Here is a 13595-nt window from a genome sequence, read left to right on the forward strand (position 1 = left end):
TTTATTTAGCAGGGAATACCTGTGAGATGCTGTGTGTGGGTGGGGGGGGATCAATGAAATTAGAACAAGTGAAATATAATACATGACATGTAAAAACGACTCCACGTAAAGTCCTATGTGATTACTCTCCCAACAAGGACACGGGTAGTAAGTTCATAAAACTGCAGAGGAAAGGACAGAGTGGACCAGTAGGTTAACCCACTTATCTTTGTATTTCTTCATTCCGCAAATATTTAAGGAATGCCTGCCATGCATCGGGCACTCTGTGACACGGGAAGCTGAATAAGAGCTGCCCTTGGGCAGAAGCTATTGGGTGGTGTGCCAAACTCGGGTTCCCAGATGCCAGTGATTGCCAAAAAAAATAAACAGTCACATAAAAATGGCTCAAGGACATTTCAAATCTTTGAAAGTTCAAAGGATCAGATTGTGTAAAATAAAAACCACATTAGTCACCCCTTAAAAACTTGGTGATGTCATTAGATTTTTAAAACATAACGTAGTGTTTATGCCCCACATTTAAAGATCTATAAAGAAAATTTAAAAGACCTCATTTACGGCCTTTAATATATTCTTATTCTCCTTGTGGAGAGTCAAGCTTATGTAGGTGAAAGAGAGTTTGTAAATTCGTTGAAGGCATAGATTATGTCTTCAGCTCTGCTGCCCCCATAGAACCCAGTGCAGTGCCTGCTACACAGTAAGTGCGGAATAAATGTTGTTTGAATGACGTATGAAAATCCACGATCATTGTTGGTACTTAGCATATATCACTTTACTTTGTAAAAATAGATTCAGACTCTTTTCGCTACTTAATTCTTTCATCCCTTCAAATAATAAAAGTAAATAATACCCTTCAGTCCCCATATTTGGTGGCATTTTTTTTTTTCTTGAGCAGGCAGAGATTTGGAGATGGAAATCTGCCTCTGTGACAGTTAAAAAAAAAAAAGGGGGAGTTGGCACTGGCCGTTTTGGCTCAGTGGTTCGAGTGTCGGCGCTTAGACTGAAGGGTTCCAGGTTCAAATGCGGCCAAGGGCACATACTCGGTTGCAGGCTCGATCCCCAGCCCTGACTGGGGCGCGTGCGGGAGGCAGCCAGTCAATGCGTCTCTCTCACATTGATGTTTCTCTCTCTCTCTCTTTCTTCCACTTTCTGAAAAGCAGAGGATTTTGAAGAAAAAAAAAAGAGGAAGTTGAAAGTTGCTAAGAGAGCAGGTTTAAATGTTCTCACCATAGGAGAGAAATGGTAGGGACGTGACTTGGTGGAGGTGTTAGCTAAGGCTGTGGTGGTCATCATTTCGCAGTTATGTAAGTTGCACACCCACCTTAAACTTACATACGCTTTATGTCAATTATATCTCAATAAAGCTGGAAAAAAAGAAACCCAAAAAGCTGAAATTTTTTTAAAAAGAGAGTTGAAGTAAAGCAAGGAGGAATAGCTAATGGGTTAGAAAAAAATAAAATAGTTTCCAAATGACCAGTGTGAAAGTTGGGTTTAAAAAAAATTCTACACGTAGGTTTGAGAAATCAACGACTGACCTGCAAAAAAGAAAAAGAGCTTTGCGTTAGCTCTAGTCAAAAAGCGGCTGGGTCTGTTCCTCTGGAGGCAAAATGAGGACCGAAAGATGAAGCATATAGAATGGCATATTTGGGGCATAATTCAAGGAAAAATTTTCTTTTTTTTTTTAAAGGAAAGAAACACTTTTTTTTTTTTTTAACACATGAAAATATGTTTTTATTGCTTTTTAGAGAGAGAGAGAGAAACATTGATTGGTTGTCTCCTGTATGTGCCTGGACAGAGGGGTCGAACCCACAACCTAGGTAAGCGCCCTGACCGGCAACCGAACCCGAAACCTTTTTGGACTATGCTCCAACCAACCAAGCTGCCTGGACACTTTCTTGAAGTGAGCCATGTTGATTCAAATTGCTCTTATTAAATTCCTTATGCTATTTTTTAATATTCAATACAAACACCACTATTAAATCAGTAAAATAATAGATGGCTTATATTATGTAGTTTTGTTGCTCAAACTGTGACTAAAGCACAGGTTCTTCTGGGTGTGGTATGAATATGCCCCAGGTCACATGAGGCCTCAGTTCCCCCTGCTTTTCTCTGTTCAGATGACTGATTCTTTCAAACCGTGGTTCAGCTAGGGTTCCAGCTGGCCATCCCTGAGCTGAGGACATCCATGCATAATAAGTTTATGTTTGCTACTTTTTCATAGCTCTTGACAAATAAATCATCCCTCTTGCTATTAATGAGTTCATGGACACAAAAAAAAATGAGGGCATTTAGTTTGAATGGCAGTATAAGATGCCCATAGAGATAGATGGTCCAGAGAGTGCTATTATTAATTTTTAAAGAGATCCATAAAATAAAAATATAAAAATAAATTTAGTATGTGTGAAGGACTTAGAAAAAAGTCTGGTACACAGCCAAAACTCATAAATGCCTGTCGTTATTGTTGTGATGGTCTTAGACTCTATTAACATCGAGTATAGTGCCAGTGTGACTATTTTTTGCTTAGCTTGATAAATATTGATGCCCAGACCCATTATCAGTTGTTTGGCAAGACTTATTCTATTTGATATTGACTCGCTTCCAAAAGCCTGTCCACCTTGTCTGTGTGGACGAGTCTACTCAAAGTGTGATCCTCAGTCCAGAAGTATCAGTTCAGTATCACTTGGGAAGTTGTGGCAGAAGGAAATTTGATGCCCAAGACCTACTAAATCAGAATTTCTGGGAACAGGGCTGAAGATTCTATCATTTAACAAGCTCTCCTTGCTAAAGTTTGGGAACTACTGACGTAGTTCATAACCTAAAAGGCACCTGAGTTGACTTATCTGGTCAAGTAGCTTGGCTTTGCGTTGCGATTGTGAAATTCTTAAAGGAGGGATGCTGCTTTCCAGTCATCTAGAGGAAAATTCAATGGATAAAAATGTTGACTGGAAACACACACAGTCTAACCAAGTCATGATTCCTACTTGGAGAGAAATAGAAAATAACATGAGTAGCTCTTGGCAAGACGTACAATGTATTCTGAAAATCTGATTCAAAAGAAAAACCCCATTATAAATTTTAACCTATAAATTTCCGTGCCGATGGCATGTCAATGCTACAAATATTTTCCCAGGTCCTTAGAGCAACTGTGGGAAGTAGGTGTCACTGTGGCTCTTTTAGGGTGAAGAACAAACATATTGAAGCAAAGAGAAGCTGAGATTTGGAGGCCGGTGCTGGTAGTTTATGTGACGTATTTACTATACTTCAGGAGTCAATTTGTTAATTCTCATACCTTATTCCCATCTTATAGATGAAGGAAGTGAGGCACAGGAGGTTAATTAGCTTACTCAGGGCTTCTCAGAGAGTAGGGGGTGGAGCCTCAAATCTTCAGCTTGTAAGTCTGACTCCAGAGTCTCTGCTGTTCACCCACTAGGTCACGGTGCCTTTTGTTGCTTGCCCACTAAGTGATCGTTCCACTCTTTGAGCTATTTGTTCAAGGCTAATATTGACTAATTCAGTGGCCAAAGTAAGAAAATCCAGAGCTCATTTAGGTGTTAAGGTACCGCTATAGCCCAAGCCAAGGACATAAACCCCAAAAGTCAGTAACCTGGGCCAGCTCACCTCCTTACAGGTGAAGACTGTCGTGAAACCTGGTCCTACTGAGAGGAGTTCAGGGGTGTGGCAGGGTGGATAGAGTATGACCAGGGTGTCGAGGACAACCCTAAGAGACACTGACTTTAAAGGCAGGCAGGGAGGAGATGCCCATAAAGGATATAGACTAGAAGTCAGGATAGGAGGCTACCAGGGAAGTGCAGGGTCACAGGGGACAAAGAAGGGACAGAAAAGTGGTCAAAAGAGAGCCAATGCTCGGGGGAGTTTGGGAAGGAAACGTTGGATCTGGAAGTAGATACAGTTTTAAGAGCAGAGAAAGGAGGCAGAGCTTTTTCATTGATTTTGATTTGAGACTTTGCCCCCCTGGTGACAGCCAGAGAACCAGAGTGCAAGGGAGGACGTGAGATGGCGCCAGGCAGAGCGCATGGTCTACGCCAGGGGTTGGCAGTCTTTTTCTGTAAAGAGACAGATGGTAAATGTTTTAGGCTTTGCACCATAGCAGCCTCTGTTGCAATTAGGCGACTCTGCAAATGCAGCCATGCGGAGAAAGGGCATGGCTCTGGTTTTACTTAGCTGATAAAAAGTAGGCAGGAAAATTAAAACACACACACACACACACACACAACAGGCAATGGGCTGAATTTAGCCCATTGGACGTAGCTGTAATTTGATGACCCCTATTTTAGACCAATGACCCTTGAGGGCCAGTGTCAGGATGAACTAGAAGCTGTATAGTAAGAGGGAGACCACAGCACTCAGGGCCTGTGTGCCAGAAATGTAAGCAACCTCATTTTGAAAATTGGATTTAATTCCGTTTCAAGTCCTAGTGAAAACTTTATTTCATTCAATTCAGGATTATTCTACTCATCCCCTGCCAAAAAAAAAAAAAAAAGATTTATCTAGAGTTTTGTCTAGGTTCCAGGATTATGTAGCCTTGTGGCAGGATTGGGCACTGATGGGTGGAGGGCCCTGGTTCTCACTGTAGTTAACACCGCCTGGCTTCTGTTGGGGGTTGTTCTCACTGGTCTTCGGTCGCCACTGGGAAAGGTCTCTGAGGCTCCATCTTGGGGTCCTGGGCACACCCCTCCTTCCTGTCTGGCCTGCCTGCTTCCCTGGAGCCCAGGTGATTGGGGTCCTGCTGCCGCCCCTGTGACTGGAGTGCCTGGCAGCCTGGAGAACCCCTGCAGCCGCTTCACCTGCCTCTATGCCATGCTGGGTGCAGGGAACACCCAGGGCCCCCCAGGACTCTCCCCAGGAAAGGATGCAACCCTGTGACTGGAGTGCCTGGCAGCCTGGAGAACCCCGGCAGCCACTTCACCTGCCTCTATGCCGTGCTGGGTGCAGGGAACACCCAGGGCCCCCCAGGACTCTCCCCAGGAAAGGATGCAAGAATCCCCCTGCCTTAGGTTTCCCGAATGACGTGGAGTTTCTATAATCTTTCATCACACCCACCCCAGGACTCAGCCTGGGGATGGGGTGAGAGGAACCGAGCTCAGGGTCTTCTCAGGTGCTCAACATGTTTCAGCTCTTTCCATTTCCTCTTTGTCTGCGTCTCCCAACTTGGGGACGTTTAGTGTCTGGGATCTTGAAGCTCAGGCTCTGGTGACTGAAAGTCAATAATTGGCTCCTTTGTGCTTTGTATACGTTCTCTTGAGAAATCAACTGAAAATCGCCCTCGCTTACGCATGGGGAGGAGGTGCACAGAGCAGGGCAACTCATGAGCGGAAGAACCAGTGCCCCATGCCAGGCAGCCTGTCCCCTGAGCCGGCTGGGTCCTCCTGCCCCACACCCCTTGGATATCTGTGCTTATGAGATGCAAAACGAATTTCACTCCACGACTTTCCACCAAGGGGAGTGTGGACCTGGGGTTTGGCAGGCACGCATCGAATCTAGGCTCTGTACTTCTTGACCGAGTAAGCAAGATACTTACTATATCAGTCAGTGTTCAGTGAACTCAAACAGAAGCTCACGTTTCAAGAAGGGAGGAAGGACCACAGGAGAAGCTGGAAGGGCAGAGGAGCTCCGGGAGGATGCCCAGAGCCACCCTGCAGCGCTGGCCCCCCAGGGCGGGTGCTGTGCAGGAAGAGGGGGAGTCGGGGAGCTGGCACAAGAACTGTTGGCTCCAGGAAGATGCCACCTTAGCTACCATCTAGGGATCGGGAAACCGCCTTCACCACAGTTACTGGCTCCAGGGCCATGGCCTGCCTGCTAAGTCTGTCCATATGAACAGCAACGCCCCTGGCTCCTGCTTGTCAGCAGACACAAGAGCAGCAGAAGCACAGCTCTAGCTTCACCTCCAATTTCTGACAGTCTTACAAGGGCGCCTGTCTGGCTGAACTTAAATCGTATCCACAAGTTAGCTGCAAGGAGGACTGGGAAAGATTGGGTTCAACTCTCCGGCCTTTACAGTAGAGAACGCACTGCAGAGCAGGAGATACCGTGGGTATCGGGCTAGCCACCCCTTAGTTTGCAAAAGATTTAACTTCTCGGAGCCTCCAATCTGCAAAACAGGGATCATGTCTATTTCACAGGGGCATTTTGAGGATTAAGTTAGGTTTTTATATGTGAGATCATAGCAGCTCTCTTGCCTTAGGACTTCACTGCAGATGTGTCACCTTACACACACACACACACACACACACACACACACACACGAGAAAATTTCTAAAAACTTCAAAATAAAACAAAGATCATGCTTAAACTTCCTGACTTCATTGGTCTCTATATCTGTTTCTATTAGAAATATTTTAATTTTTCCAGGTAGTTTAGTTCTTGTAGACATTTATGGCATCAGGGAGAGAAATTTTGATTTTTTTTGAAGTAACTGCAGAACAGAAGCATAATGCAGAGTGACAACCACTGCCATTTGCTCAGCACTAGATTACATCTAGAGCTTTCTTTCCCCCTCAGTTATCAGCCGAGCATATGGAAATATGCTAATGTCTGAATGAATTTCGCTTCAAACTTCAGACCGCAGCTAACACAACCGATCTGCAGCTGCCTGGAAGTTTCAAATGGTCTCATTTTTTCGGATAGGTCAGTGTCAGTCACATTCTCTCCACTGAGAGGAGGTAGAATTCTTAAAAGGCATCGCATGAGTGAATGGGTGACCTGTTGTCCTTTGGAACATTCTGTTATAGAAGATAGTGAATCAGCATTCGACTTAGCGCTAAAGTTTTAGAAAAGATTCCAGAATTATTGAAACTATTGTAGTGTGTAGAATCGATGTAACGTGTTCTCAGTAGTTCTTTTGTCTGTGGGTCAGGGCTAAGGTGCCCTACCTCCCAAGCTTACTAAAATCCTATTTGATTTTGAGATACGACTCTATAAAATTTAATGTGGTCCTAATGGTCTATATAGGTCCAATGATCTAAAAGTGTGATGCAAGGGGTGGTGTTCAAACGATTTCACGGCATTGGAAGCCTTTTGTCATGTGCTATGAAAGTCACAAAGAAAAGTAGGATTCTGAAGGCAGCCAACCTAGACTCCAACCCAGGGGACTTTTTCTCCCCTGTAATGAGGAGGGTGGGGCGTAAGGAGGGGAAAGACAGATAACATATACCAGGTGACTATTGTGTGCAGGCTTTATCTGGGGCCTTTAGATGTGCTAACTCATTTAATCTACAGACAACCCTTTGAGGTAGGTGTCTAGGGGTTGTCAGGAGGGTTAAATAAGTTAATGTGTGTAAAGCAACTATGGTTCTTGCCAATAGTAAACCCTCAATAAATGTCTGCTATTATTACTATTTAAAAATGAGATATTGTTTTTAAAGCATCTAGCTCTATATCTGGCACAATTGAGTGCTCAGTGATCATCAGCTATTATTATTTTGTTGATTAATTCTTGTTATTTTATCACTTATTTTTCTGTTCATCCAGCCTCTATTACACACTATCTTCAAAACTATCTCTCCCTCTAGAAATTAATTAAGACTCCAGCTCCTAGGAGTTTGCCTCCCTGGGAATCTAAATGGCTCTTAAGGACATGGAGAGCCAAGCTCATGCAGAGCATCACTACCTCTCCCCTGGTCCTCCCAAAGACACCAACTAGGTTTAAGGGTACCGGTGGGTTTTTGCTTTCAACTCCTTCAGATGACTTGATCACTTAATAAGCATTTTGTCAAGCAATGAATGCACCTGATTCAAAAGTCAACTTGTTAAACGGGCATATAATCAGGAAAGGCCTGTGTTCTAATCCTCTGCACCCCAAGTCCTGCTCACCAGAGGCAACCACTGATAACCACTATGTGCTTTTATTTGTATTTTGCATTTTTTGGTCATTTGAATTGTCTGTTTATTTCTATAGAATCATCTTCCCTCCCCTCAAACACAGAAGAAAAGACAGAGAAGGCACTGGATTAGTAATGACGACCCCTCTTTCATTTCTGGCTGTAGTAATTTGTCTCTCCTTTTCTGGTCGGCCTTGCTAGAGATGTATCCATTTTATTGACCTTTTCAAAGAACCAGCTTTCGGTTTCATTGATTTTCTGTTGTTTTCCTATTTTCAGCTTCATTGATTTCTGCTCTAATTTTCTAATTTCTCTTCTGCTGCTTACTTTGGATTTCATTTGCTTTTTTTTTTTTTGGTTTCGTAAGGTACAAGGTTAGATGATTGATTTTAGATCTTTCTATTTTTTAGCATATGCATTCAGTGCTCTATAGTTCCTCTCCAAGCTCTGCTTTTGCTGCATCTCATGAATTTTGATGTTCTATTTTCACATTTATTTAGCTCACTTTCACTTAGTTATTTCGGTAGTCACCTCCGTATCTTAAATGAGCTTTGTGTGTAACCTTTCAGAAGTGCTCTGTTACTGTAACTGGAAGCACTTGTTTGTCCATAATCACACATTTTAATAAAATGTGAGTACAGGCAGGATGTTTTTTAAACTTCAAGTATGAATTTAAGTAAACACAGAGAAATATTTTGTTTTTACTTTGTGATTCTACAAATAAATGAATTGCTCTGGGGAATAAGAAGCTCGTACCTTTATTCATTTGATGAAATCTACCTAGCTTTGAGAGACAGAGGAGGTGGGAAAATTTACCTTCTCTTCAGTAAATCTTACACTGACTTTTTCTCTTGCTCAGCTTTTAGATGAGTTATACCTGTAACCATTCTGGGAAATTTTAGTATACATACTATCAACTAATATAACACACTTTTTTTAAATTACAAAATGTCAGGTCATTGTAAAGGAGAATGTAGGTTCTGGGTTTTAGTTGAAAAATAAAAACCAGTTAAAAATTGGATATCCAAATTATGCTGTGTGTTAGAGAGAAAAACAAGGCACCTGAGTATCTTTATTTCTAATTCTACAGAGCATTAAAAGATACAGTTTGAGAACCTCAATCGACAGATGTAGGGAGAATCTAAGAGGCAAAGCTGTGTTTTGATTGGGGATCTATTTGAAGTTAGAAACCTGCCCATCTCGCAGGAAGGACGCTATTCCATACAATTTCGTTTGTTATCATGGACATTTACTTTCTAACCTACCAAGCCCGATGAGATACCTATGAACAGTACGTAGTAGAGTCTAGCCCTTTGTTCTTTTAACAAATATTGAGTGTGATATAGGTATAGGTAACACGCTTGGCCCTAAGTTACAGCAGTGAACAAAAAAAAGTTTGACAGAGGAAAACGAAATGGGACTTGCTGAGGGTTTGGGTGTGGCCAAGAGAGAAGGATAAGAGGCTGCTCAAGTGTAGGCACGGAGTAGGTGGAAAGTTGAGTTTAATTCAACCCTGAATGAAAAGCATTCAAGGAGATGATTTGATAAGCATGCATACGTTCACGCACACAAAACCAGAAAGCAAATGAGATTGTCTCTGGGAAGGTCAGCGAGGTAGCACGGGAACAGGCATGGGGAGGAAATATTTTACTTTATATCCTTTTGTCCCTGTTGAGTTTTGAACCACAGAAAAGAATGAACTCTTCAAAAAATGGTAAGATAATTTTAAATAAAGACAGATGATGTGAAGAATGCAGAAAAGGTGATGGGGAAGAGATGGGTGGGCCTCACGACGGATGCCGCTCTGGATAAAAAGGTGATGCTTGAGCTGACTTACAGGATGTGGGGGTTCTGGGTTTATTATTGCTGTTGTTATTCACAGCTAATGACAATGCCTTTTATTCTGCTCGTGAGCAGGAGATGATTTATTCTTTGGTCGTCCAAACTCATTAGGCCAAATAATAAAACCAACTTTTTAAAAAAATTCCCAAGATTTATTATGTTCATTTCCAGCGCTAAAATGAGGTAGGTTTAATTTTCTTTTTCAGTTATGTGGTTGAGCTGGTGAATAAATTAAGCTTTTTAAAAATTTCTTATAGGAAAGATTTTTAAAAACCATTAACCTGTAGCTTATGTCAGTCAGTTTATCAATAGGATACCTTTCAATGTCTTGGGCTTTGCCCCTGTGCTTTCTATTAATAGCAAAAGGAGAAACAGACTCGGAGCAGCCTGCAGGGCAGACTCCCACAGAGGCACTTCCTAAATGACTGGAAGGAAGAGTGATCTCACTCACTGGGCAGCCTCTGAGATTCCCTGCTCACCTCTCTGAAGATGCTGTGTGTCTGAGCAGCCTGCTTTTAGAGCTCAGGATGGAGGACAAGATGTGCTGTTGGATAGAACGTTCTGGTCTTTGTCCTCTGGGCAAGGGGACCCCCCATTCCTCCTGGGCATTGCTCTGCCCCTCCGGCTTATATTCCTTGCTTGAGACTGCATACAATACTGCTGCTGTCCATGGTTTAACACAGGAGATGGCTGCCTTTTTCTGTAAAGGGCCCGTATTTTAGGCTTTGTGGATGTTAAGGTCTCTGTCTCCACTGCTTGACTCTACCATTATAGTGCAAAAGCAGACATCGTGTATATGAGTGAGCTTGGCTGTGATCTAACGTTCTTTATTTGTGGATACTGAAATTTGAATCATATAATTTTTAAACATTGCAAAACATTCTTAAAATTTTTTTTAACCATTAAAAAATGCAAAAACCATTTTTAGGCTGTGAGCTATACAAAATTAGGCGGGGTGGGGGCGAATTTGCACTGCATAGTTAACCAACTCTTGGCTTAGCACAGTTCTCTCCATGAATGCTTCAGGGCTGTCTGCATCCACTTGTATCTGAACTTGGACTTCCTCCCATTGCTTTTACTCATGCATTCTTGTCATGGGCCATGCTTCTTTATAAATTTATTGTTTTCTATCTTTCAGAGATTCATCAACAGTATTGATACATTGATGAAGCTGTTTTTGAACTCTTTTCTAAACTATGCTGTTTTAATGAAATTTTCTCTCCTTTCATGGTATATATTTTTTTCATGACACATTTCGACAGAAGGGGCTATAGAAGTTTGATGAATGCCCTTTACTACAAAGTTGTTTATAGCTTTGTCTACATATGAATGAGATGTCAGGCAACTTCCAAAAATAATTCAAAGTCAGTCCTTTTAAAACTATTTAATTAAAATCAATAGAAACTGTAGTTGGCAAAAGTAAATGCTGGAAAAGTCAAGTAGACATTTTTTGCGGCTCTCTAAGACATTAAGGGGGGAAAAAAATCTTAAAGTCAATGACTAGCAGTGTTATTGGTGGGGAGCTCTCCATGACCCCACTTGCTGCCGGTGGAAGTGAGGTTCTTGTGATGTCGCGAGAAAATGAATTTTCTTAGATTCACACGGGAGAATGAATAATATTTATTTGCGTGGTATCAGACCCCTGAGTTTCCAAGGTCCCATGTTTCTCTCCTTCCCACCAAGGAAAAAGTCTCATTTTGCTTTCAGCAGAGCCAGATTAAAGCCTTTGCCCAGATTAAAGCTCCGTATTCCATGTTGGAGCTCAGCCCAATCCAGCATCAGACCAGCTTGGTTTGTGTTCCCAGCTGCAGTCCATCAATTCATTGCATGTGGGGTCTGCACGGCCATGGGCGGCCATGCAGCCTCTAGGGCCACATGGCTGTGGAGGGAACATGGGCGAATGCAAGAGGCGGGAGCAAAACCTGAGGAACAGGAGAGCCCCAAGAGAGCAAGCTCCTTTGTCTGGGGGATTGTGTCTTCCCAAAGTTTTGTGGGCTTGCACTGGCCCCACCCCCTCCAACCAATGATCTTTGTTCCCAGGTCAGACTGACATGCACCCTCCCTACGTCTTCACTGCACATGCATCCATCTCCCCTTTGTTGGGCCCTCTCCCCCCAGTGATTTGCAGGGAATGGTGGTTCCCTGGGGAGTATAAAGTTGCAGCTTCCTGGTGAAGCTGCCCACATGACCATGTTTATAACGCCTGGCCTCCCTTCTGCTCCTTTCACATGATTAATAACCAGCTAATTACAACAGTATCAACAAGAACAAAATAGTCAACAATCATTTCCATCAACTGCATCTCAAAAGTTTGAGGGTTTTCTCTTTCAGAAACAACAGTCTGAAACAGCTCTTGCCAGATGATCAGGAGTCTATTATCAAGATCTAAAAATTTCAGGAAAAAGCTCAAGGAGAAGAGCTGAGGTCCTAAAGACTAGGAAAGTGTGTGATGGAGACCAAAGCTTATTATTATTATTTTTTTAGTTTGGCAGTCCTCTCTTTAGTTTGTACCTCTTTGCAGCTTCCTAACAGCAACATAGAGGTGGAAAAGACAGCTGGGGTGCAGGAGGGAGAACAGGACATTTCTGAAGAAGTTTTGGAAATAGGGAAGAAACTGTGGAGCACTTACCATGCCATGTGGGATTGGGGGACATTAATGTCTAATGACAGTTTTTGAGAGTGTAAGCTCCATACTAGAAAGACAGCATAACATAGTGGTTAGGAGCACAGTTTGAAACCTAGCCTATCGGGGTTCAGGTCTGAGCTCTACCATTTACTATCTGTAGGGCCTTGAGTGAATTACTTTATTTCTGAGCAACGCAGACCCCTTCTCTGTAGGAGGGAGATAACAATAAAGTCTATATCATAGGATTGTTATGAATATTAAATGAACAGGCATCTGTAATGTGTTTAGGACAGTGCCTGATACAAAAGAAATCCTCTGTAAGTGGCTGGGGGACCATGGCTTCAAAGTAATCAGTAGCCTGCTGTCAGTTACTGGAATCTGGCTTGTGCATGTGTGCTTGTGTGCACATGTGTGTGCACATGGACACACGTGTATGAGTTGAGAGTAGGGTGTGGTATGTGGGTTCCGTGTGTATAAAGAAGCAGAAAAGCAGAATGTACAAGATTCTGCATATTTGAGGGCTCCATTTTACCATCCAAGAGCTGTTTTCCTGCTCAGCCCGGGAATCCCCGCAGTGCAACGCCAGCCCTGTGGACTCATCTTTTGTTACCAGGGAGCCTCTGTTCCTCAGCGAATTTCCTTTCCATTCATTTTCCAATGACTTCTCTGATATGGGCATTGTTGAATATGCACAAGATAGAGGCAGAGGTATGTGTATGGATAGATTTGCATAAGTATAAATACAGTATATATACCCATGTTTAAGTGATGTAGTGATAATATAATGTTGCCTCCTCAGAGTGAAAGCTAATTAACTCAGCTATTGAGATGATAATGATTTATTTCTCAGTTAATATCAGAGTAAAAAATACCTGCAGATTTTTCCTACGCACTGTTCCTTTGGTTCATCTTGGAGTAAGGAATTTTATTTCTGTTAACTATTGAGCTATCAGTATCTGACTCTATTAAAGGGAATTATTCTTGGCAGGGGCTGGAGATTAGTAGAAAGATTGACTCAGGTGGGTTAAAGTGGTCGTTGAGCTCACTGATTTGCTATAAAAAAATATATATCTTTTTTCGCCTATAGTTTCTTTTAAACTGCACTCTTTGGTATTTGCACTCCAGATATCACCTTTGATCTGAAGCAGTCCCTTTTTTAGACTTTCCGTGGTTGAATTTGACATTTAGGAAAATGGTAAGATCTTTCCTACTGCAAGTTATACCAACTGACAGGTTCACAGGCAAATCTATCACTTTTAGCCTTGACATCTGTTTCTTCAGTCTCTGGTTTC

At 42.4% G+C, this 13595-nt stretch overlaps 1 protein-coding gene across 5 annotated transcripts in view; it reads left to right on the top strand.

Moving 5' to 3' along the window:
- The window catches only part of NR1H4 (nuclear receptor subfamily 1 group H member 4), a 59919-nt gene that overhangs the window by 26360 nt on the left and 19964 nt on the right, over positions 1–13595 (top strand). The gene's annotated exons all lie outside the window — the stretch shown is intronic.

This window comes from Miniopterus schreibersii (genome assembly GCF_964146895.1).
Source record: "Miniopterus schreibersii genome assembly, chromosome: 2".
NCBI lineage: Eukaryota > Metazoa > Chordata > Mammalia > Chiroptera > Miniopteridae > Miniopterus > Miniopterus schreibersii.